A 25617-nucleotide genomic window follows, 5' to 3' on the forward strand; every position below is an offset into this window, starting at 1 on the left:
CAATTCTCAAATCCCTAGCGTGCGTTATAGCCCGCAGCGTTCTCAGAAAAACTGCGGGGCCAGTTACCTCCTCCGCCTTCGTCCTCCGCATTAGCTCTGGTGTAACCGCTGCTCAAAGCTGTAGGAAGGCCGAAGACACCACTGGAAGCTGTGAAGGTCGCCTGCTTTGTGCGAGACTCAGACCGGTATTGACATGGCGGCACCATTACCATTGTATATATCTAACCAGGAGCGCTAGTTTTCAGACGCCAAGGACAAGGAGACAAGACGAGAGGACGGTACGTGACTCGGGGCTACTCGGTAAGCGTTCAAAGCCTTTCCATTTTTTATTCTTAGACAGAAGTGGAAAGTGCCGCTCAAATTCAGCAAAAAAATACCGTGTACCTGGGTGCGCTCAAGACCACGTGCTTGCGTGAGACTGGAAAGAAGAGGTTAGGGCAACCTACAATTTACACTGTATCGTGCAACTCTAAATTTCTACGAAAAGGCCTTCACAATTACGCTACCGACATGCGTTGCACATGCTTTCCCGTGGCAACACTAGAATGTACAACACAGACAAATTCCGAACATGTGCACCTGCCGCGATTCCCTCTTTATAGGCCCGCAATACATAAACGCTAGCTTATACAGAGCTGGAAAATGTATTCAGAGAACCAAACACGCGAATAGATGTTGACGCTACACACTGGATAACACTACAGATGTTCAAGAACTTATCCGCAGCAACCTAAGAGGCGCGCTGCTAAAACGGGCTTCCTTTGAGAATGCGAAATTTCCGCACAAAAGGGGCGCTATAACGTAAAACTATCCCAAACTTTTCTATTCTAATTCAGCAATCAGCCCCCCGCGATTGGTCAAAAACATTTTTGGACCACCCCACTTCACCTGTCTGGCACGCGACTTCACAAAATCCGCGCTACCGGTATCTGCCCAGCTGATATAACGTGTACACACTGATTATGCATGATTTTACCAGACAAGAGAAAAATGGTTATTTGTGATTCGATGGCTTTTCGCCATTAGCCCTCGGCTATTGGTGCAAAATTTTCGGGCTGCACCCACTTCTGTCGGTCATTCCACGCCAAAGACCGCAAACACTCACCGCGTCAAAGTGACGTGTACGCGTTAAATATGCAGTAATATACCGAATAAAACTGTTTTTTTTTTCTCAATAGCCACAGGCTGCCCCATTCCGAAAGGAATAGAAATGCATGCGGCTGATCGCTCAGGCACTCGCTACTCGGACGGGCATGTTAGCATGGGTTTATTCACGTATAATTAAACTTTTTACATGGCCATGTACTGTTTTCGAGCATTTTCGGCACGTTTGGGACCTCGTTGCACAGCTATTATTTCCTGAAGATCCGTTTTAGCGTCATTCTTGAAGTTTTCGTTGCATGCCGCTGCGAGTTTCGACCAGCGAGCGCAGGCTAAGTTAAGAAAACTGGACCAATCGCAGACGCCGGCACCACTCTCTTCATCTGGTTATAGATTTTCGGTGCAGTGGTTCCGCCCCATCAAATCCTTGTCCAATTGAGCGTGCTCCTCACCTCTTGTCAGCCAATTAGATGAGACAAGCCATACAGTGTAGGAAATGTTATTCATTTTTCAAGCAAACAAAAGTGGCCTCCTATGAACGAGGTGAGCGTTTGATTGGTATGTTCAGACAACCCGGCGGGTGACCGCGCGATGCTTGCGTCGGCGGTTACGCAAAGTTGACGTCAGGAGATTGCAATAAGAACTTATTGGAATAGTTTTACATTATAGGGCCCAAGGTAGAAAGAAAAATGACCGGAAGTTTATTGTTTACAGTATGACCGCAAAGAATATGGGAAAGCAAGTAGAAACAACACCTAGCTGTAAAGTTAGCACACAGATTTTCAGCACGTAAGAACGATCGTATATGCGTCATTTCCTTTCGTGTACGTCTGCAGTTATTCTTTCTTGCTTATTTTCGTTTGTATTCCCGAGAATCCTATAGCGACCGCGGTGGTAGTAGAGCCATCAATTTCTTACAAGAGCGAAATATCCAAACCATGTCTGAGTGATCGAAGAAGGCGCATCTGTAGGTTAAATGAGGCATACAATTCTCAAATCCCTAGCGTACGTTATGGCCCTCAGCGCTCTCAGAAAAACTGTGGGGTCAATTACCTAATCCCCCTTTCTCCTCCTCATTCGCTCTAGTATAAGCGCTGTCCAAAGCTGTACAAATGCTGAAGACACCACTGCAAGCTGTCAAGGTCGCCTGGTTTGTGCGAGACTCAGACCGGTATGGATATGGCGGCACGATTACCATTGTAAATAGCTAACCAGGAGCGCTAGTTTTCGGGCGCCAAGGACAAGGAGACAAGACGAGAGGACGGTACGTGACTCGGGGCTACTCGGTAAGCGTTCAAAGCCTTTTCCTTTTTTATTTTTACACAGAAGTGTCAAGTACTGTTCAAATTCAGCAAAAAAATACCGTGTACCTGGGTGCGCTCAAGACCACGTGCTTGCGTGAGACTGGAAAGAAGAGGTTAGGGCAACCTACAATTTACACTGTACCGTGCAACTCTAAATTTCTACGAAAAGGCCTTCACAATTACGCTACCGACATGCATTGCACATGCTTTCCCGTGACAACACTAGAATGTACAACGCAGACAAATTCCGAACATGTGCACCTGCCGCGATTCCCTCTTTATAGGCCCGCAATACATAAACGCTAGCTTATACAGAGCTGTAAAATGTATTCAGGGAACCAAACACGCGAATAGATGTTGGCGCTACACACTGGACAACACTACAGATGTTCAAGAACTTATCCGCAGCAACCTAAGAGGCGTGCTGCTAAAACGGGCTTCCTTTGAGAATGCGAAATTTCCGCAAAAAAGGGGCGCTATAACGTAAAACTATTCCAAAATTTTCTATTCTAACTCTGCAATCAGCCCCCCGCTATTGGTCAAAAACATTTTTGGACCACCCCACTTCACCTGTCTGTCACGCGACTTCACAACATCCGCGCTACCGGTATCTCCCCAGCTTATATAACGTGTACACACTGATTATGCATGATTTGACCAAACCAGAGAAAAATAGTTATTTCTGATTCAACGCCTTTTCGCTATTAGACCTCGGCTATTGGTGCAAAATTTTCGGGCTGCACCCACTTCTGCCGGTCATTCGACGCCAAAGACCGCAAACACTCACCGCATAAAAGTGACGTGTACGCGTTAAAGATGCAGTAATGTGCCGAACAAAACTGTTTTTTTTTTCTGAATAGCCACAGGCTGCCCCATTCCGAAAGGAATACAAATGCATGCGGCTGATCGCTCAAGCACTCGCTACTCGGACAGTCATGTTAGCATGGGTTTATTCGCGTATAATTAAAGTTTTTACATGGCCATGTACTGTTTTCGAGCATTTTCGGCACGTTTAGGACCTCGTTGCGCAACTATTATTTCCTCAGGAGCCGTTTTAGCATCATTCTTGAAGTTTTCGTTGCATGCCACTGCGATTTTCGACCAGCGAGCGCAGGCTAAGTTAAGCAAACTGGACCAATCGCAGACGCCGGCACCACTCTCTTCATCTGGTTATAGATTTTCAGTGCAGTGGTTCCGCCCCATCAAATCCTTGTCCAATTGAGCGTGCTCCTCACCTCTTGTCAGCCAATTAGATAAGACAAGCCATTCAGTGTAGGCAATGTCATTCATTTTTCAAGCAAACAAAAGTGGCCTCCTATGAACGAGGTGAGCGTTTGATTGGTACGTTCAGACAACCCGGCGGGTGACCGCGCGATGCTTGCGTCGGCGGTTACGCAAAGTTGACGTCAGGAGATTGCAATAAGAACATATTGGAATAGTTTTACGTTATAGGGCCCAAGGTAGAAAGAAAAATGACCGGAAGTTTATTTAGAGTATGACCGCAAAGAATATGGGAAAGCAAGTAGAAACAGCACCTAGCTGTAAAGTTAGCACACAGATTTTCAGCACGTAAGAACGATCGTATATGCGTCATTTCCTGTCGTGTACGTATGCAGTTATTCTTTCTTGCTTATTTTCGTTTGTATTCCCGAGAATTCTATAGCGACCGTGGTGGTAGTAGAGCCATCAATTTCTTACAAGAGTGAAACATCCAAACCATGTCTGAGTGATTGAAGAAGGCGCACCTATAGGTTAAATGAGGCATACAATTCTCAAATGCCTAGCGTGCGTTATGGCCCTCAGCGTTCTCAGAATAACTGTGGGGTCAGTTACCTAATCCCCCTTTCTCCTCCTCATTCGCTCTAGTATATGCGCTGTCCAAAGCTGTACAAATGCTGAAGACACCACTGCAAGCTGTCAAGGTCGCCTGGTTTGTGCGAGACTCAGACCGGTATAGATATGGCGGCACGATTACCATTGTAAATAGCTAACCGGGAGCGCTAGTTTTCGGACGCCAAGGACAAGGAGACAAGACGAGAGGACGGTACGTGACTCGGGGCTACTCGGTAAGCGTTCAAAGCCTTTTCCTTTTTTATTTTTACACAGAAGTGTCAAGTACTGTTCAAATACAGCGAAAAAGTAACGTGTACCTGCTGCGCTCAAAACCACGTGCATGCGTGAGATTCTGGAAAGAAGAGGTTAGGGCCACCTACAATTCACACTGCATCCTGTAACACTAAATTTCTACGAAAAGGCCTTCACAATTACACTACCGACATACATTGCACATGCTTCCTCGTGACAACAATAGAAAATACAACGCAGACAAATTCCGAACATCTGCACCTGCCGCGATTCCCTCTTTATAGGCCCACAATACATAAACGCTAGCTTATACAGAGCTGGAAAACGTATTCAGGGAACCAAATACGCGATTAGATGTTGGCACTACACACTGGATAACACTACAAATGTTCAAGAACTTATCCGCAGCAACTTAAGAGGCGCGCTACCAAAACGGGCTCCCTTTGAGGATGCGAAATTTTCGCACAAAAGGGGCGCTATAACGTAAAACTACTCCAAACTTTTCTATTCTAACTCTGCAATCAGCCCCCCGCTATTGGTCAAAAAGATTTTCGGACCACCCCACTTCACCTGTCTGTCACGCGACTTCACAATAACCGCGTTAGCGGTATCTCCCCAGCTTGTATAACGTGTACACACTGATTATGCATGATTTGACCAAAAAAGAGAAAAATTGTCATTTCTGATTCAACGCCTTTTCGCTATTAGCCCTCGGCTATTGGTGAAAAATTTTCGCGCTGCACCCACTTCTCCTGCCGTTCATGCCACACCACAAGACTGCAAAAACCCACCGCGTCAAAGTGACGTGTACTCGTTAAAGATGCATTATTATGCCGAACAAAACAGTTTTTTTCTGAATAGCCACAGGCTGCCCCATTCCAAAAGGAATAGAAATGCATGCGGCTGATCGCTCAGGCACTGGCTACTCTGACGGGCATGTTAGCATGGGTTTATTTGCGTATCATTAAACTTTTTGCGTGGCAATGTAATGTTTTCGAGCACTTTCGGCACGTTTAGGACCTCGTTGTGCAACTATTATTTGGTGCGGATCCGTTTTAGCGTCATTCTGAAAGCTTCCCTTGCGTGCCGCTGCGATTTTGGACCAGCGAGCGCAGGCTATCTCAGGGAAACTGGACCAATCGCAGACGCCGGCACCACTCTCTTTATCCGGTTATAGATTTTCAGTGCAGTGCTTCCGACCCATCAAATCCTTCTCCACTTGAGCGAGCTCCTCATTTCTTGTCAGCCAATTAGATAAGACAAGCCGTTCAGTGTAGGCAACGTTATTCGTTTTCCAAACAAACAAAAGTGGCCTCATATATGAACGAGGTGAGCGTTTGATTTTTATGTTCAGACAACCCGGCGGGTGACCGCCCGATGCTTGCGGCGGCGGTTACACTAATTTGACGTCAGGAGATTGCAATAAGAACATATTTGAATCGTTTTACGTTATAGGGCCCAAGGTACAAAGAAAAATGACCGAACGTTTATTGTTTACAGTAAGACCGCGAAGAATATGGGAAAGCAAGTAGAAACAACACCTAGCTGTAAAGTTAGCACACAGATTTTCAGCACGTCGGAAAGATCGTATATGCGTCATTTCCTTTCGTGTACGTGTGCAGTTATTCTTTTTTTGTTATTTTCGTTTGTATTCCCGAGAATTGTATAGCGACCGTGGTGGTAGTAGAGTCATCAATTTCTTACAAGAGCGAAACATCCAAACCATGTCTGAGTGATCGAAGAAGGCGCATCTGTAGGTTAAATGAGGCATACAATTCTCAAATCCCTAGCGTACGTTATGGCCCGCAGCGTTCTCAGAAAAACTGCGGGCTCAGTTACCTAATCACCCTTTCTCTTCCTCATTCGCTCTAGTATACGCGCTGTCCAAAGCTGTAGAAAGGCCAAAGACACCACTGGAAGCTGTCAAGGTCGTCTGCATTGGGACACTCAGACCGGTATTAATACGGCGGCGCGACTGACCTTTCTGAATAGCTAACCGGGAGCGCTAGCTTTCGGGACGCCAAGGGACAAGCAGACACGACGAGGAAACGATACGCGACTTGGGGCCTCTCGGTAAGCGTTGAAAACCTTTCCCTTTTTTTTTATTTTTACACAGAAGTGTCAAGTACTGCTCAAATTCAGCGAAATTATATCGTGTACCTAAGCGAGCTCAAGACCGCGTGCATGCGTGAGATTTGGGAAACAAGAGGTTAGTGCCACCAACAAATGACACTATATCGTGCAACACGAAATCTCAACCAAAACACCTTCGCAAATACACTACCGAGATATCCTGCACATGCTTTCTCGTGACAACACTAGAAAATATAACGCAGTCAAATTCCGAACACCTGCACCTGACGCGAGCCCTCTTTATAAGCCCACAATACATAGACGCTAGCTTATACAGATCTGGAAAACGTATTCGGTGAACCAAATATGCGAATAGATGTTGGCACTACACACTGGATAACACTACAAATGTTCAAGAACCTATCCGCAGCAACCTATGATGCCCGCTGCTAAAACGGGCTTCCTTTGAGAATACGAAATTTCCGCACCAAACGTACAAAGAAGATTAACGGGAAGTTTTTTTACAGTATTCACGCAAAGAATAAGAGAGAGCAAGTAGAAACAACACCTAGCTGTCAAGTTAGCACACAGAATTTGAACACGTCAGAATGATCGTATATGCGTCATTTCCTTTCGTGTATATCGGCAGCAATTCTTCCTTGCTTATTTTCGTTTGTATTCCCGAGAACTTTATTGCGACCATGGCGGTAGCAGAGCCGTCAATTTCTTACAAGCGCGAAATTCTCAAACCATGTCTGAGTGATAGAAGAAGGCGCCCCTGTACGTTAAATGAGGCCCACAATTCCCAAATGACAGCGTACGTTTAGGCGTGCAGCGTTGTCAGAAAAACTTCGGGGTCAGTTACCTCCTCCCACTTCCTCCTCCTCATTCGCTATATTATAAACGCTGTCCAAAGCTGTAGAAAGGTCGAAGACCTCACTGGAAAGTGTCAAGGTCGCCTGCTTTGGGCGAGACTCGGAGCGGTATTGATACCTTGAAGGGGCAGCGCAATATGACGAAGACAGAAGGCAGGAACACACAGGACAGCGATTCTTCCTCCGGTGTTCGTAATATGGCAGTGCCCCTTCAAGATGTTCAACCAGTACCAACTCGCCCAAATGTAAATCCTTGTCGCGTAATGTTGAACTCTGTCGTCTAACAATGATGCGGTTTTGTTGGGGATTTCTGGGATGCCAACAGCTATCAGGTTTGAAAGCCTGCTGTGATCTTTCAGTTGGATCAGTTTGGCTTGGTGTGATTGGAACGCCTCTTCCATTTCGCCTACAGTTGCGACCAAGCTAGCAGCTGCGCTTGTATTTGCTTTTCCGTGTCCTTCCAACTGAATGAAGTGCTTCTCAAAACTATCGAAAGTTCTTCCCGTAGTCTCAAGGCGCGTTTTCAAGGCCGATATATCATTTCTTATTGCCTGTTGTCCATCCATCATGGATGGATGGATACAACTTTCTTTGGAGCACGGCAGAACCACTAAAGCTTATTATCACTACGTAGCGAAAATTGTGGCCAACCTGTACGAACGAAACGTATTGCACGGTGAATGACCGGCGCCAAGCGCTTTCGCCAGGCCCACTGAAAATCCTCGGGTCTCGTAGAGTCTTTATAAAGCTAGAGGCTGATGACGTCACGAATCAATGGCTTGGATGAAGGGGTGATAACGCCGTATATCCGAGCTTCATAGGTGATGTCGCTTGATGTTGTTGAAGCAGGCGTTAGCGTGGCTGCTGGCAAAGAAAAGGAGCCTGCACGATCATGCACCAATAAAATGCTCGTGCACGAAGAATACGTATTGCATGGTGAATTACCTGCGCCAAGCGCTTTCGCCGGGCCCACTCGATCGCGATCTGCTTCGCAAAAGGGAATATTGTATGCAGATGTTGTGACCGGTGAAACCACAAATAGGGCCATTCGGGGCACGCCGCTGCGACAAACGTGGTCATGCAACCACTCCTTTTTGCGCTGGTTAGTTACCTTCCTCTCGCTAGTTGCCTCCAAACCAGTATTCCTTTTTTGGTCGCAGTGTCACGCCCATCTTACCTGCTTGATTGTTACCGTAGATTGTTGTGTTTTTCATTTTATTTTTGCCACAATGTTCATTTGGTATCTCTCTTGTTTGTCATGCCGGGGGATGTGGAACTGAATCCAAGACCTTCGAATGGTGACGAACCGGTATCGCTTGTATCTATTTCATGGGGTTTTACGTGCCAAAACCACTTTCTGATTATGAGGCACGCCGTAGTGAAGGACTCCGGAAATTTCGACCACCTGGGGTTCTTTAACGTGCACCTAAATCTAAGTACACGGGTGTTTCGCATTTCGCCCCCATCGCGGCCGCCGTGGCCGGGATTCGATCCCGCGACCTCGTGCTCAGCAGCCTAACACCATAGCCACTGAGTACACACTGTTTCGCTTGGAACAGTCCCAAATCAGTATTCTCGCAGAACATTCGCTAGCCCGCGCTGCCCAAACTAATATAGAAGGTCTGGTCGGCCGCCTGTCTTGACGTCTTGTTGCACCTTGAAAACAGGCATCGAAAAATTCTTCACGGAAATCAAAGCTCTTACCAACAATTCTGATGACGCCGAGAATCGCCTTCTCTGGTCAAATTTGAGTTCTTTAGGAATAAAGGGTAATAAAGGCAAAACCTCGGCAGTGTCCGAGACCCAGATTATTTCCTTTTGCTCAGAGAAACTTGGCGTTACCGTAAATCCTGACGACATTGAGCGAGCGCACATGCTATAGCAATTCCGGGCAGACAAAAAGCGCTCTATATTTGTAAAATTCGGGCGTTTAAAGTTAAATCAAAGATTATATCAGCGAGACCCAATTTAATGATACGGTTTACGCAATTCGTGATTATTATTCAACACGCGTGCGAACAGCCCGAAAAATGCTTATCACTAACGCCCAAGAGAGGAGCACTAATTTTAAGATCCGATTCGACAAGCTCACCATGAATGACAAACAATTCATGTAAAATTCCGAAACAAATTCTGTCGACGAAGTGCAATTATAGCAATGGCCACCCGCTTACAAGTCGCCGCCAAGCCCCCTACCAGTCACCCTGCGTGAGATACTTCGCACCAACCTATCATACTTTGGCGGTTCTTCTAACCGATATTCGCAGCTGTCTGTCGAAGAAAGACGCTGCTGAAGCCTTCCTAAATGATAGTAGTACAGACATAGCAATATGTACTGTGTTTTGGCTAACTTCTGATATCTCGCATGATGAGTTGCTACACGTTGTGCGATCTTTCACGGTGTACAGGCGCGACAGTGTGAGGTAGAGGGTGGTGGTGTGTTTGTTTTCGTGAGGTCGAGTGTGCCCTCTTTCTGTGTCTTACCAATCAGTAATCATGAGACTGTTGCTCTGGAAGTAACACTTCCTTCCAGTATAATCATTTTAGTTGCATGATATCGTGCCCCGGGCACCGACATTTCATTTGTTAACCAACTGTATTCAATCCTACTGGATCTTCAGGTCCGTTATCCCCACGCCAGGTGCTTACTTTGTGGCGATTTCGACTTCCCTGACATTAACTAGCTTGACTTATCAGGGTACAGTGGCCAAACGAAGGTGTTTATTAATTTAGTTCTTACCTTCAATCTCACACAAACAGTTGAAATGCCAACCCGCCAGAACAATACTCTTGACCTTTTTCTTGCTTCGAACCCTGAATCCATTCAGTCATTATCATGCATTGCCGGTTTCAGCGATGATTGCTCCTAATTGTTCATACTGTCCGTACCCATCCCTACTCGTCAGCCATCTGTCAAATATATCCGAGACTATAAGAAGGCTGACATTCAGAATATTATCACCGAGCTGGACAAGTTTCTTAATTACTTCCGCATGTCCTCCACTTCCAGAACAGTAAATGAAGATTGGCTGCTTTCCAAACAAAAATTGTGATCACTCGTTGACCGATATGTACCCCATGTCTGTATGCGAGGCGATGCCAGCAGACCCTTGTATTCTAATGCCCTCAGAAAACTTTCAAATAAAAAGAAACGACTCTTCCGGACCGCAAAACATTCAGCTAGCACTTTTTCTCCTCTATATATCCTGCTGATCCCCGATTGTATCAATGTTTGAGAGTGACCTACGTTGTTGTGTTCGATGTTCCACCCCCCCTTATGTAAGGTCCCTTCCAGGGGTCCTTAAGGGCCAATAAACAATGTAAGTCAAAGAAATGGAGAAAAAGCTAAGGAAGGAGTTTCAAGCCAAGCTAGGCAATCAACAAACGTTAATAGAAAAACTCGTCCGATGCTGCTAGGTGCCAGATATCATCATCAAGGGTAAGAGAGTGAAATGCAGTGACACTGAAATGTTTACCAAGGAAGAGGTGCAAGCAGTGACCAAGACAGTAATCCAGAAAACAATGGGTCTAATTCTGCAGCAAGTCACACAACAGCTACAAAAATGCATAACTCGACAAATGGCACCAGTCCAAGCCGAACTTTACGACATCAGCAACTTCAATACCTACGTTAACCGGAATTTCTTCACAAGAGCCAACTCACTAGGAGAGTTGCACACCAAAGACACGGCCTCAAAGAACAAGACACACTGCGTATTGTACAGGTGCTCATCGGCAGGCGGATCGCGTATGTCACCCCCTACCTGGCCGTGAAGATGGCAGACAGAGAATAACTAAGCATCATGATTAGAAAAGCTACCAAGACTGCATCGGGAATTCCAGAAAAAGCATCTACAGCACGGTTACTCAAACTCGGCCTGCACTATACGTGGGAGGAACTCCAAGAAGCGCACAAAACAAGCTAGATTGAAAGACTCAAATTGACTCCCACCGGGCGAAGCGTACTCCTTCGGCTGGGTTACGATGTGGAGGCAACTACGAAATCGGACGAAAAATTGAGACTCCCAACACACATACGAGACTCAGTAGCACCTGTACCCCGCGATATGCAGCCATATTTGCATGAGTAAAGAAGCATGATCAAGAGCACTCCACAAGAAATTCTCTGCAAACCCTAACACAAGATTCACGGATGCGAATAAGTATCTAAGGATACCTCCTTTCGAAGTAACCGCAATTAACACCACAAGCGAAGAAAACGCTGCTGCAACGATAATCACAACAGGAGCGGACACGGCCGAAGGGGTGCCAATAGCACTGACCATCTCCACATGCACCGAAAACGGCGCAATTCTGAGCGACTCGCCATCCGCGTCTCATAATTTATGAAAAGGCATGAAATTCACCAAATCTCTGAAAATCCTCCAAGAAATATCAAGACACACGCAAGTTCCTGAGACCTACATTGTCTAGACCCCTGGCCATGAGTCACTGGCGGAAAACGAAGCGGCACGCGCCACAGCCGGAGATCATACAATTCGAGCTTTCCTTCCAGAGGGGTTCCGAAAAGCGACAAGGTCCCAGGATATTCCCAAAAAATGTTCGGATATCCTGCAGCATTGCGAATTTGAAAGAAGGGTATACCCCTTGCCGCACCACAGGCTAATCATAGAAAAGGCAGTTGCTATGCGGCGCCTCCAAAGAAACACCTATGCACATGGCATTATGATGCATAGAATGCACCCGACTTAATCCTCATACCTTTCCCTATCTTCCGGGGCGCCGACACCCTTTGTCACATCGTGATGGGCTGTCCTAACCTTGCTGAACCCAACAACGAAGAAGCTCATTCAAGAACTGAAAACGAACGCACAGAAGGCTGTCAACATTCGTTGGATGCCGTGCTCGTGGACCCGGACCTGAAAGACCAAGGCCCAATGGCTAACCAAACTGAGGGGGCCATCCGCCTTGGGTGAAGAAAGAACTCGTTCTCACTAATCCGAATTATCACATTTTTTCTCTCTCTCATTTAATTCGTAAGTACAAGTAATTCTAATCAAATCTATATAAATAGCGTCTAATATCTCTCTCTCTCTCTCTCTATATATATATATATATATATATATATATATATATATATATATGTATGTATGTATATATATTTGTGTGTGTGTGTGTGCGTGTGTGTGTACGTGCGTGCGTGTGTGTGTGTGTGTGTGTGTGTGTGCGTGTGTGTGTGTGCGTGTGTGCGTGTGTACGTGCGTGCGTGCGTGCGTGCGTGCGTGCGTGTGTGTGTGTGTGTGTGTGTGTGTGTGTGTGTGTGTGTGTGTGTGTGTGTGTGTGTGTGTGTGTGTGTGTGTGTGTGTGTGTGTGTGTGTGTGTGTGTGTGTGTGTGTGTGTGTGTGTGTGTGTGTGTGTGTGTGTGTGTGTGTGTGTGTGTGTGTGTGTGTGTGTGTGTGTGTGTGTGTGTGTGTGTGTGTGTGTGTGTGTGTGTGTGGATGCATCTCTCCGTGCAAAGGTGGGTGGCCATTTTTGCTGCCGTTCTAGTTAGGAACGCTAGATTTTGGCGAAGCCGACAATTTTGGAAGACCAGCCATGCGGGTGACGTTTTTCACCGACCAGGCGTCATCGGATGTTGTGTTCACCCGATACCAAGGGCATGGTGAGCCAGCGACGGACCTTTTATCGAAGTTAGTTCTACCGCGCTGATCAATGTGGTGCAACTGTTATCAGCCACCAAGCCCTCAAGCAAACAGGATGAATCTACATGAATCATGAAACAGTGAATCTACAACCGCAGACACTGAGCGAACTCGTTCTGGAACCCATACGACGTAGCACCCTCAAAGAGGACACGTGTGCCGGGAAGGTGGGCCTAGGCTTGACTGTTATGGAACTGCAAAGGCACAATATGCAACAGATCGAAATAATGAGAACTTTCGTCCAAGAGCTTAATTGAAAGCAATCAACACGAGGCATTGCTGTACCGGATGTTTTTGAAGGAAACTGGCTAAGTGCACACTACTGGCTTTGGTTTTTAGAGTATGCCTGGGAGAAGAGCATGTGGCACTCCGACGAGATAAATATTTTGAATATGCGCCACTATTTGGGCGGTATAGGCCGCGTGCACCGCCTATAGAGGCGCCACTGATAGCCACCTAGCGGGCGCTTCCAACAATACGCGTGGGAGCAGTAGCAGACGACAACGCTTTGCAGCAAGGGTGACTGAAGTTCGCGGCTGCGATTTGTCCTTTATTCGGGCGCCAGACTGCTTCTTCTGCGGTGACAGCTGTAGGGAAGACGCAGACCTCTGTGGGAGCGGGTATGAACAAGATGTTACTGGTGTTTGGGGCAACATGGTCCACATACGCGCCAGGTGCGTCCCGCAGACAAACGCCATGAAGACCATTTACATGAAGTGGAGCTCATGTAAACTTGCCGACAAATTTTGTTGACTAATGCGATGTCTCGACCGTGTTGTCTTTTTCAAATTCTACCCTTGCCTTAATGCTGCTTCTGTACCTCAGTAATAAGCACGCGTCGTTAGTGCAGACTTAGATAACAAATCCGCACGGTGCGATGTCTGCATATGCCGTTGTGATTTTTCTGCCGATGAATACATGTGACGCCGCCGAATAAGTGTAGTGAAAGTCGCCTGAAGAAGAATAATTGCGAATTTATTGATAGAAACGCGTACACTATATAGTCAACGAAGCCACCAAACACACGGGTTAATAAAAGCGCGTGTTAGCGCTGTACCGCCGATGAACTGCCGTTCGCGCTGCAGTTTTTGAAATTTTAAATTCCCTAAGGGAGCTGCTTGGAGACGTACAAAGCTATAGTCTGACTAACTTTGCAGTACTTTTTTTAAATGTTACTAGAGAGAGGTGCCACATGATATATTTAAAGGCAGAGCAGCGCCAGTCAAATTAGATCCAGCGCTTGCGGCAACGCCGTGTTTAGTCGTATGCGGCGTAAGCATAATAAGAAATAATTCAGTTGAGTACAAAATTCACTTGCAAGAAGCGACTACGTTGTGAAACAAACAAATCACTCGGCGTGTTAAGTCTGATCAGAAAGCATCAAGTTGTGATGACTTACCAAACGTGACGCGAACTATTCAGCGAAAAATGGATCAGCGAAAAATGTAACAAAAATACCATATGCAGCAACTATTAGCAATTCTCGCCCTGAGCTACCTATTTTCTAAACACATTTCCCAAAAAACCACAATATCTAAGACGGCCTCGGGCGAAATGAATAAAGCTGTTAAAGAAGCACTTGCTTGGTGTAATTCCGATAAGACACAGCGTGATGTATACCCTTTACAAACGAGGCAGGGTTAAAACCTCGCAGCTCAAAAGAATCAAGAGTTATACATGAAGCAACTAGCAACAGTTAAACATGTGCGAAGCCACGCATAAAATAGATGTAAAAACATGAAGTGCGTGACAACTGGTGCGAGGATTTACCGGGCCACATAAAACTAACAATTTCAGTTCTTGCAAACTTGTGTAGCTTTAACATACAATACAATGCGCTCGTGCAGTCGTGCTGCTTAGCTAGCCCAACGCGGTAAAGAAGCGGAAAACAATATAAGCGGCAAACGGCATTCCGAACTTTAGCGAAATGCCTTTAAACCGCATGTTGCACTGCAGACGAACTTCGTCGCTGACGCGTCTAACTACAATCGACTAAAAAATAATAATAAAAAAGAAAAAACACCGAAGCGACAAAGGAAAGGATGAGAACAAGAAATTTCGCGCCGAAACGACGATCCATTGCCACCGTTGTTGCTGCTGATGAGGCTTTGCGGGGAATAATTAGAACCGTATCGCCGGCACGCTTTCGCCGGTATTTGAGCCCCCTACCCTGCAACAATTCTTCTTCGTCATTCTTCGGAAGCTTTGGCCATCCCACACATGCGAAGGGTGTTGCCTATTTTGCTCTGAAAACACAAATAAGGCGGAGAAGCACTATCAGCGACGCAACAAACTACGGCGTGCTACGGCGCGCGGCTCGCTCCTCTCCCATGCGTTCTGCGCAAGGCCGCCACCAGTGGCGCGGCCATCGGCGTGCACGCCGCGTATAGCATAAAAATGGTATGATGTGCAACTTATGGATCATGGAACAACATGTTGGAAACTGTGGAAAAGCAACTTTTTAGCGGCTTTAGAAGGCAACGCAGTAGAAAGATGGCATGCAGCACTAGAGTTCAGGTATACAGGTGGCTATCTGCTTGAGTACTTTCTTGAGAAGCGTCGCCTATTCTATTCTGCAGAACCGACGCTGTCGTCTTCTGCTGTTGTGGCTTTGATAACGCAAGGGTTGTGTATCGAGATCCGTAGTCATGTCCAGCTGAAAGGTCCAACATTTGATGACCTTCTGAACTTTCTACAGACTTCAGTGCCAAGAATTACATTGAGAAGACAGCCAGGTGGTAGAACAGAGCAACTTGATTCTCGTAAGCTGAGTGAGCATCTAGAGTCGTTGCCGTCATCTGAATGTGAATATAGCTTCATAAACAAATCTCTTGGAAGCGTCAATCATGACTGCGAGGATGGTGAAGAACCAATTACTACCTTTCACGGCAAGTTATTTCCACATAATCGTCTACCATGGATCAGAAGCTCCAAAAAAAAAGAGCTTCAGTGAGACAGTGTATTTGGTGTCGTCAAGCTTATTGTACGCCCCCATTAAGGTAGATGGCATTGAAGGCTCTCTTTGACAGTGGAGCTTCGGTATGAATTATGAACAAGACTCGAGTGGATGCCGGTCGTCTGCACGCTGGTAGAACATTGCGTGTCCAAGCCTATGATGGATTAGTGACCATGCATAGTGAATGGGTAACCCTGGCTATTAAATTTCAAGGACATGCTATTACCAGTTACGTATTGACAATTCCCAATGTCACCTACGATTTTCTTTTGACCCGTCCAGACATGAAAAAAAACTTAAACCTTTATTGGGACGACAAATTAATGGCAGAAGCCACGATAAGAACAGAAGATCCTGTTGAAGAACCTAGTGGTATCAAGGCTAATTTTTCACCAGGAAGACATCAGGAATAAGTACCGAGAGCTTACATGCATGGGTAGCTACCCTCCAGCAATAAAATCACATGTTCCTTTCAAGCTCGCAGATAAAACAGTGGTTTTTAGAACCCTCTATAATATGTCCAGAGATAAAAAAAATGGCTGTGGCTTAGGTAAGGTTAAGCCCAGGATGCGAAGCATACTAGCCTTTATTTTAGTTGTTGAACCACTGTTTAGCTTGGTGAACTGCTGTTGCTTGGCTATATTTGGTTCGGCTAGACGAAGAAACAACTCATGCGTTACTCTGCTTCGCCTTGGACGCCCCGCATTGGACGCGGTGAGCGTCGAGCAACGCAGCGTTCGGCGCGGCAACGAAATGTGTGCCTGAGCAAGCGACGCGCGCCTGAGCCTTAGAAACAGCTCGTTTCTAAGGCAACACCGCATTCACTAGAGGCGCTTTTGTACCGCTTTGAAGCATCGTACTCGTGGCTCAGTGGTAGCGTCTCCGTCTCACACTCCGGAAACCCTGGTTCGATTCCCACCCAGCCCATCTTGCAAGAGTTGAGCCAAAGCCACTTCTCTGTCGTGACGTCACGGTGTCACGTGGTTTCAAGGCGACACCGCCGCGCCTGAGGAGCTGGGTTGAGCTCTCGTAATATGCTTCGCATAAAAGGTGTGGCTGAAAAGGAGTTGCAAGAAAGGTTGGACGCAGGTATCATCCGGCCTTCTGTATCCCCATTTGCTCCGCCTATAACTATTGTACCAAAAGAAGACGGCATATTCCGCCTCTGCACAGACTACCGGGCTCTCAATCGTCAACCTAAATTGATACCTTATCCAGTGCCGAGAATCGACGACATCCTTGATGAAACTGGTGGTTGACATTGTTTTTCACGAATAGACCTCAGCAAGGGCTTTTGGCAGATTCCACTAAGTGAAGAAACGAAGACGTACACCACGTTCATAACCCCATTTGGCTTGTTTGAGTACAACCGCCTACCATTTTTTGGCAAAACTCGCCTGCGTGGTTTCAGAGGAATATGACGGACATTCTGAAACCTTACCTGGGTATTTTTTGCAATGTGTACATCGACGACCTCATCATATACTCAGACAAAGGAAGAACATCGTAGTCATATTTCAAAGGTTCTCCACGCTCTCAGACTTGCCCAACTCAAAGACAACATTAAGAAAATAGCGTTCTTTCAAGATACCATAGCATTTCTTGGCAGGGTGCTTGATGGACACACAAAAAGCCCTAAGCCATAATCGGTAGAGAGAATCTCCAAGCTGGTAAAGCCTTATGACGTGCACTCCCTGCGCGTTTTTCTTGGCCTAGCAGGACACTTGCGGGCGTTTATCAGACTATGCACTGAGAGCAAGGTGCCTCACAGGTCTAACTCAAAAACACGTGCCTTTTCAATGGGACAAGTGGGACGCTGTCAATTGTGAACTTGAAATACTAATGCCGTCGGACCCCATCTTGCGAATACCGCATTTTTCTCCGCATTGCGTGCAGAACACGGACGCATCATATTAGGCTACCGGTGCAGTCTATACCAGCAACCCTCCAAACAAGCTGGTCAAACCAAACACTACGTTGTGGGACACTGCAGCTATACCCTGAAGCCCGCCGAAATCAATTACTCTACCACAGAAAAGGAAGCTCTGGCCGTCTTAACAGCTGTGCAATACTTCCCTAGTTACCTGAAAGGTGCCAAATTCATACTTTTCACTGAGTATCAAGCACTGACTCAACTTGTGAGCATGGCTCAGCCAAGAGGCAGCATTTGCTAGATGAACTATCTGCAAAATTTTGATTTCGTAATTTTGCAGCGTCCTGGCCCACTCCTCACTGACCCTGACACACAATCAAGATTACTTGTACACGAATCAAGCAAGAATCCAGAATCAATCAATCATATTAACTGTGGGAAGGTACAGAAGGGCTCCAGTTTATCAATGGAAGGTATCACGCACCACCAACTATGATTCCAAGGATTCTTCATCTATACCACGACACTCCTGGATTAGGCGGGCATGATGGCTTCTGGCGCACCTATGAGAAATTGCTCATGAGGTTCAGATGGCCGGGCATGAAAAATGACATTAGCCATTACATCCGCACATGCCACCTCTTCCAGGTAAACAAAGTTACATTCATGCAATCAACAGATGGCATTAAAAAAATAAATTACGGCGTTTTACGCACCAAAGCCACTTTCTGATTATAAGGCAAGCCGTAGTGGGGGACTCCGGAAATTTTTACCACCTGGGGTTCTTTAACTTGCACCTAAATCTAAGTACAAGGGTATTTTCGCATTTCGCCCACATAGAAATGCGGCCGCCGTGGACGGGATTCAATCCCGCGACCTCGTGCTCAGCAGCCCAACACCATAGCCACTGAGCAACCACGGCGGGTGACAGACGCTATGATAAACCCTGAATAGTCAAGCTTCCCGTTCGAAGGAATTCCTTTGGACTTCGCGGAGCTCAAAAAGAAGGAGGAAGGAGTCAAGCGAACGCAAGCTTCCTTGCTCTCCATGGATGAGTGCACAAGGACGATTGCGGCTAAAGCAGCAAAGAAGACGCAAACAGCGTAATAGATCTCCTCAAGGCTCAGTGTTTTAAACACGCTTAGACGCTCGTCTGCGACAACGGGCCGGATTTCCGGAGTGCCAAATTATCAAAGTGGGCACAGGAGCACGGCGTAATTATCAAGTATTCTTCTCTATACCACCCGGCCGCAAACAGCATAGCGGAACGTGCCATACGAGACATCAAACAGTATCTGAAGATGTATCCAGACTTTGCCGGTGGCTGAAAGTGCTGTGTCGAAGCCGCTGTGAAACATCACAACAGATCGTACACCACTTGTTAGGCTGCAGCCCTCATTTTGCAACTTCAGGTAAAGCGCCCATACTTTCTGTAGATTGTGAGCTAGGCCTCCTAGAGAACCTGGAACTCGCGGAAGTAAGGAAAACTATCAAAGAACAGGAGGTCTACAAGCGCAGCATGAAGCGAAAGCGACCATGCACGAGGAAAAAGGCGAGTATCCCGTAGTGCGTTGGACGGCCGTGTTGTATGCGAAAGTGACGAATACTAGAATGACATCCCAATTGGTATGGTCAGGGTTGATGTAGATAGATATCATGCCGGACAGTGTGCGATGAAAGCGCTCCGTGAGACCATTAGTTTGAGGGTGTTAGCAGGAAGTCGTTTTAAGGGTGGTATTGCACGCACGGAGAACATCGTCGAGAAGTTTAGAGAGAAAGGTCCTTCCATGGTCACTCAAAAGGACACGTGGGGCCCCGTGCCGTAAAAATATGGCTTCCAAGAAAAAGGCCGCAACGTCCTCTGCGGATCTCGAAGATAGTGCGGCTGTTTCAGCGTACCGTGTCAAGTAGTCTACAGCTGGGACGATCCATCGTGTACCACCAGTGGTTAAGGGTAGCGGTCCATAGAGGTCGATACCAACGACTGCGAAAGGAGCTTCCAGACACGGGACAGGTCGGAGCAGTCCAGCCGGAGGTGAGGTGAGTCGTTTGCGGTGTTGGTAGAGTGAACAGAAAGCCACGTATTTCGCTACGCTGGTTGCAAGTCCAGGCCAAGAGAAGCGGCTGCGAATTCGGTCGTAGGTTTTATGGAAACCAAAGTGATCGGCAGTGGGATCGTCGTGAAAGGTCTCCAATATCTGGGCCCGAAGTGATCGGAGAACGATAGGAACCCACCGGTGTCCTTCGGGATGAAACACGTACCAGTATAATATCGAATTCTCGATCTTGAACTTCAAATGCCGACGGAGCCGAGCGTAGGTGTGTCAGATGATCCGTGAACACGTTCCGTAACGGAGTGGCAGTAGGAGTCATTACGTTGGCTAGAGGCAAACGTATGAGAATGGCTGGATGGGAGCTAGTCGAGAGCTGCGAGCAAAGGGAATGCAGGCGACGAGCCCTGCGGTTTCCTCACGGAAGGCGGTAAGCAAGCAACGTTTGAAGACGGTAGTAGGGGACAACGAGAGAGAGCATCGGCATCCTGGTGTTTCTTTCCAGACTTGTAGATGACGTCGAAGTCGTATTCTTGTAAACGGAGTGTCCAACGGCCGAGACGTCCCGTTAAATTCTTTAGCGTCGCCAACCAGCACAAGGCGTGGTGATCAGTAACGACCGTAAACTGCCGGCCGTGCAGATAAGGCCGAAATTTTAAGACGGACCAAACAACGCCGAGACACTCTTGCTCGATAATCGTATATTTTTTTTTCTGCAGCTGTTAGCGTGCGACTTGCATGTGCAACCACACGTGCTTCAGAATTTTGCTGACGTTGCAAAAGAACGGCGCCGATACCGTGTCCGCTGGCGTCAGCATGTAGAAGAGTGGCTTCGCTGTTGTCGAAATGAAAAAGCACAGGTTCGGACGTGAGGGCACGCTTGAGGGCGTCAAAAGCAGTTTGGCATTCGTCCGACCATACTGAGGGAACTCCAGTAGGAAGGAGCTGATGGAGCGGCGCCACAGTGGTGGCAAAGTTACGTATGAAGAGTCGGAAATACGAAACTAGGCCAAGGAAGCTACGCAAGTCTTTGGCGCGTTAAGGCCTGGGTAAGCGGAGGACAGCGGTAAACTTGTCGGGGTCGGGTCGAAGGCCCTCTTTCCTGACAAGGTGTCCGAGCACTTTAATGGTTTTGCTGGCGAAGTGGTGCTTTTTTGTGTTCAGCTGAAGGTCAGCAGCTCAGAGGCATGTCAGAATTTCGTATAGGCACTGCAAGTGCTGATGGAAGGTCGACGAAAATATGATGATGTCAAGGTAGCATAAGCGAGTCTTCCACTTTAGGCCCCCTAGTACGGTGTCAATCAACCGCTCAAATGTGGCGGGAGCATTACATAGGCCGAAAGGCAATACGTTAAATTTAGAAAGTTCATCGGGTGTGGCAAAGGCGGTTTTCTCCTTGTGTGCTTCGTGCATGGGTACCTGCCAGTATCCGGAGCGTAGATCAAGGCTGGAGAGCTACTCTGCGCCTTGTAATGAATCTAACGCATCATCGATTCGGGGCAGTGGATATACATATTTGCGTGTTATTTTGTTCAAGGCACGGTATTCTACGCAAAATCGCACTGAACCGTCTTTCTTACTCACCAAAACGGCAGGTGACGACCAAGGATTTGAAGATGGGCGTATTATGCTACGTTTCAGCATGTCGGCAACGTGGGTATTGATGATCTGTCGTTCAGCGGAAGAAACGCGATATGGCCGCCGGCGCACGATGGTAGTTCCATCTGTGTGTATGCGATGAGTCGTCGCAGAAGTCTGTCCCAGAAGAGTAGTGTAGATGTCGAAGCAGTCTTCATGCTTGGATAACAACGCCAGTAACTCCTCCGTCTGCTGTGGCGTTAGGTCGGAGCTGATGGTACTAGCGAGATCAGAAGCAGGGACCGTATCCATAGCTGTGGGTGGTTGTGAAACAGCAGTAGTCGAGGTAAGCACAGAGACAGGCTGAGTGTTCAAGACGCACATGAGAACGGCGCCTTTAGAAAGCAAGACTGGCTCATTGGTTGTGTTGAGCACAGCTAAAGTGGCCATGCCGTTGGAGCAGCGAACAAGGCTGGGTGCCAGAGCAGTGCCTTTGGATAAGCAACGGGCTGACGGTACAACTAAAATGTCACCACCGGTGATGTCCGAGGTAATTGCAAGGAGTTGTTCGCAACCAGGGGGCACCATACAATTGTCAGCAGTTCGTAAGCGAAGGTGCGGTTCGTGCACGTCGTCGGAATTGTCGGTCTCTGCCAAGTTAACGAGGCGTTCACGGCACGAGATGAAAGCCGATGCCGAAGAGAGAAAGTCCCACCCTAGCATAACCCATTAGGGACCGGTTTCTTTTTTTTTCTTGCTATCTTGAAATAAATCTAATATATTAACTTACCTTTATACTAATAATTCACATGCAAAAAATTATTACTCTTGCCTAATTAGTTTTTGAAATATAGCCCGTGACCATATGGTCACGCTGGGCCCTTACGCTACAGCAAAATACGCGAAGTGAAAAACATTTATTTCAAGCCATGAAACGCCACAAAAAACATACATAGCGAATAGTCGAGCACTTATTTAGTGTGATATGGTTTAAATCATGGAATACACATGCCGACGTCATACTTTGTGCGTTTTGGGTGCACCGCGTTGTTGTAATTATCTTATGCACACCTCCACCTCTTGCCATTAGGTATTGGTGCAACAAAGTGGGCCACTTGGTCATACCCTGTACCAGTCAGGACATCACCAGTCTTTGGGATTCTGCATTGACCAGACCCTGTAGGCTTATTGTCCCATCGCATCAGGTAGCTTTCTGCGATTTGCCTGCGGAATTCCACGTGCGTGACGTTGAACCCTGTGCTACGAATTAGCGTCCAAGTGTTGCTGATAGATACATCACAAAGTCAAGTGAAAATCGGCCACCACCACTTTTTGCCACGGATTTCAAACCTGTAGGCACCTACATTTGCATCCATCTGGTCCGTACCTAACATAAATCTTGTACTGAGCAACAGTGTTTGGACGGGCCTCCTTGATTCGATTCTTTTGAACACGAGAGTACTTGTCTGCAGATGACATTGGCTCTACGCCTTGAATGGTACTTACGATCGTTACTACAGAATTGTCCATTCAGCGGACAACAATTATCCCATTGTCGCTCAGCACGGGCTCTTCGTGCTCGCGAGGTTGGCGCTTGACGAGTTCTGGTCCAGCGATAGGGCATTCTTTGTGAGCAAGGTTCTGCTTCATTGTGCCCGTGCCTTCGTAGCCCTGTGCCTTGAGATGCCTGAATAGCTGCATGCTTGTGGATAAATTATCTAAATAGAAAAAGAAAGGAAGGTTGTGCGTCTCTGCTGCGAGTTCATCCCCCATTTGAAGAAGTGGCGCCGCTGCTTTTCCGAAGTTCTTTTCATATTTTTGAGATGTTCCGAGATCCCCTGCTTGCCTTGATACCCTTTGAAGTTTACAAGGTATCCGTTCTTGGCATTTAGCCGCCATACTTTATGCCCGAAGCGGATAGGCTTTCCGCGTATGAGCTGTTTCCAGTCATGACGACCATAATACTCAATCATACTTTCGTCATACCTCAGGTGACGCACAGGTTGAAAGTGCTCCAGAACTCTTGTTTTCAATAGTGCCATCAATGGGCGCAACTTTGCCAAATTGTCACTAAGTGTTAGGCTTGCATTTCGCTCCGTGCAGGAATCACATTATCTGTATGAAGCGATTTCTTCGCATAGCATTCTAGGCCATCGTGTTGCACATATCCGTGCCGCTGCCCCGATAGCACTTTTTCTCTGGCAAGCGGTTATAGCCGGAAAAAACAAGTACTCCAAGAAAGCTTATCTTAATTCTTCTTTGGTAACCTTTGGATCAGGCATATTCAAAATAACGTTTCTTGTTCGACTAACAGCTCGACGATGGCTTCGTCAAAAAAGAGTTCGAACAACTCAACAGCTGAAAAGTCCCTGTATGCAGCAAAGTTTGGGTCGGGAAATATGCCAAGGCTTTTCTGGAGATCACCCTTCGTCCACTTAGAAGCAGTGGATAATTTAGCAGGAATGGCCGCATCAACTGCAGCAGAAGAAACCTCTGATGTTCCGTCACTTTGCCCGCCGGGGTCGTTGTGGTCAGACTCGCATCCACCAATACTGCGTCCGTCAGAGAAAACAGCTTCAGCGCCGGCTCATAGCTGCCGCCCGCTTAGATTGTCAATGAGCCTGTCTGAGTCTTCATCGGCCGAGTGTTCATCCGAATAGGTGCAAGCCTATATCGAGCTGCCAGATCTGGCAGCTCGATATAAATTACTGACACATCGTCAACTTCCTCTTCGAGTACCTTCACTATTTCTTCCAGCATCTACCTATTCAGACAATAAAATAACAAATAACCACTGTGGAAACACGCCAGCAGCCGTGCGAGAGATGAGAATGCAGTTTAAAAAAAAATAAAAAGTTCGGTATCCTAAAGGCCCAGCGTGACCATATGGCAACGCACATGATAACGTACTCGTTCATGGATAAATCAAACATAATTCTTTCCCACATGCTCATCGAAGGTCACATATTCAAAGAGCAATATGGAGGTAACGATATCCAACAATTGCTTAAGCAAGTCGTGAAAAAAAAACACTTAACCTTTGGAGCGATGCATCGCGACGCTACTCGCATAGCAACACTTATTCCCGCCTCTGCGAGGGGCTCCCACAAAACGACTGACATCTGCTGACACTTGGTATCCATAAAGGGGACTCTAATCTGTCGATCGGCATGTCAAAGGCGATTTTGGTGACATTTTGTTAATCTTAATTAATTGAAATCCACTGTGCAGACTAACGTGACCATATGGTCACGCTGGTCCTTAATGGGATAAGCATGTGAGCACAGGAAGTCAACACTGCGAACTGGATACGGTGGCGTATCCCGTCGATCGAAACTCTAAGGGTAACATTGCGCCGATGGCCGAATCACAACATTATTTGCACCACGAAGAAGAGCTCCACTGTAAGGTGTAATAAGTTTGCGTAGACGAGCACACAAGCCAGCGCGAATAATAGAAATAGCTGCTCCTGTATCAAGCAATGCTGGGACTGGTACACGTTCTACGCACACGGATAAAGTATTGGCCGGGCACGCTGGAGGAATTGTAGTCTGTGCGAGCCATGCAGCTTTCTCTCCAAAAACGGCACCATCTAGTTTTCCGATCGGTAGTCAGGAGTGCGGGTGGCCGGTTGCAGGGTTGATGTCGAGCGTCGGAAAGGGGAGTGCGAGTGGCGGCGCCCTGGACGGTAGTTGCGAGGCGCTTCGGGATGTGGAGATAGTGAGTGTGAGGGGAGCCGGCGCTGGTAAGGACTCGGAGGTAGCAACGGGTCTCTGTAATAACTATCGTAGCCACGGTGTTCGTCCTGTTGTCGCCTTCGGCGAAAACGCGATAAGTGACCGCGAATACCACAGTAACAACAAATGGGGCGGGGCGTAGGCCGGGTAGTGTAAAATCCTGTGGCAGGCGGAAGGGGTGGTAGAGTCGCCAAGTGGTTGGGGGCAGTAGCAGGAGCAGGAGGCACTGCCCGAACGAGCGCTGGTTACATAGCCGCAACCTGAGCATACGAGGTGGATGACGAAGGAGGGCCACAGCTCGCAGCGCAGGTCATGGAAGAT

General features: G+C 47.1%; 2 protein-coding genes across 2 annotated transcripts in view; both read left to right on the forward strand.

Annotated features, from left to right (window-relative positions):
* Positions 1-4452: 4452 nt before the first annotated feature.
* The window catches only part of LOC135900531 (sulfotransferase 1C2A-like), a 44698-nt gene continuing 23533 nt past the window's right edge, over positions 4453-25617 (forward strand). The window contains exon 1 of the mRNA XM_070539562.1: positions 4453-4471. The gene's annotated coding sequence lies outside the window, so the exon portion shown is untranslated. The remainder of the gene's footprint in view (positions 4472-25617) is intronic.
* Positions 6515-25617, forward strand: part of LOC135900530 (uncharacterized) — a 129001-nt gene continuing 109898 nt past the window's right edge. Inside the window, exon 1 of the mRNA XM_070539565.1 lies at positions 6515-6563. The gene's annotated coding sequence lies outside the window, so the exon portion shown is untranslated. The remainder of the gene's footprint in view (positions 6564-25617) is intronic.

The sequence above is a fragment of the Dermacentor albipictus genome, chromosome 5, assembly GCF_038994185.2.
Source record: "Dermacentor albipictus isolate Rhodes 1998 colony chromosome 5, USDA_Dalb.pri_finalv2, whole genome shotgun sequence".
Lineage (NCBI taxonomy): Eukaryota > Metazoa > Arthropoda > Arachnida > Ixodida > Ixodidae > Dermacentor > Dermacentor albipictus.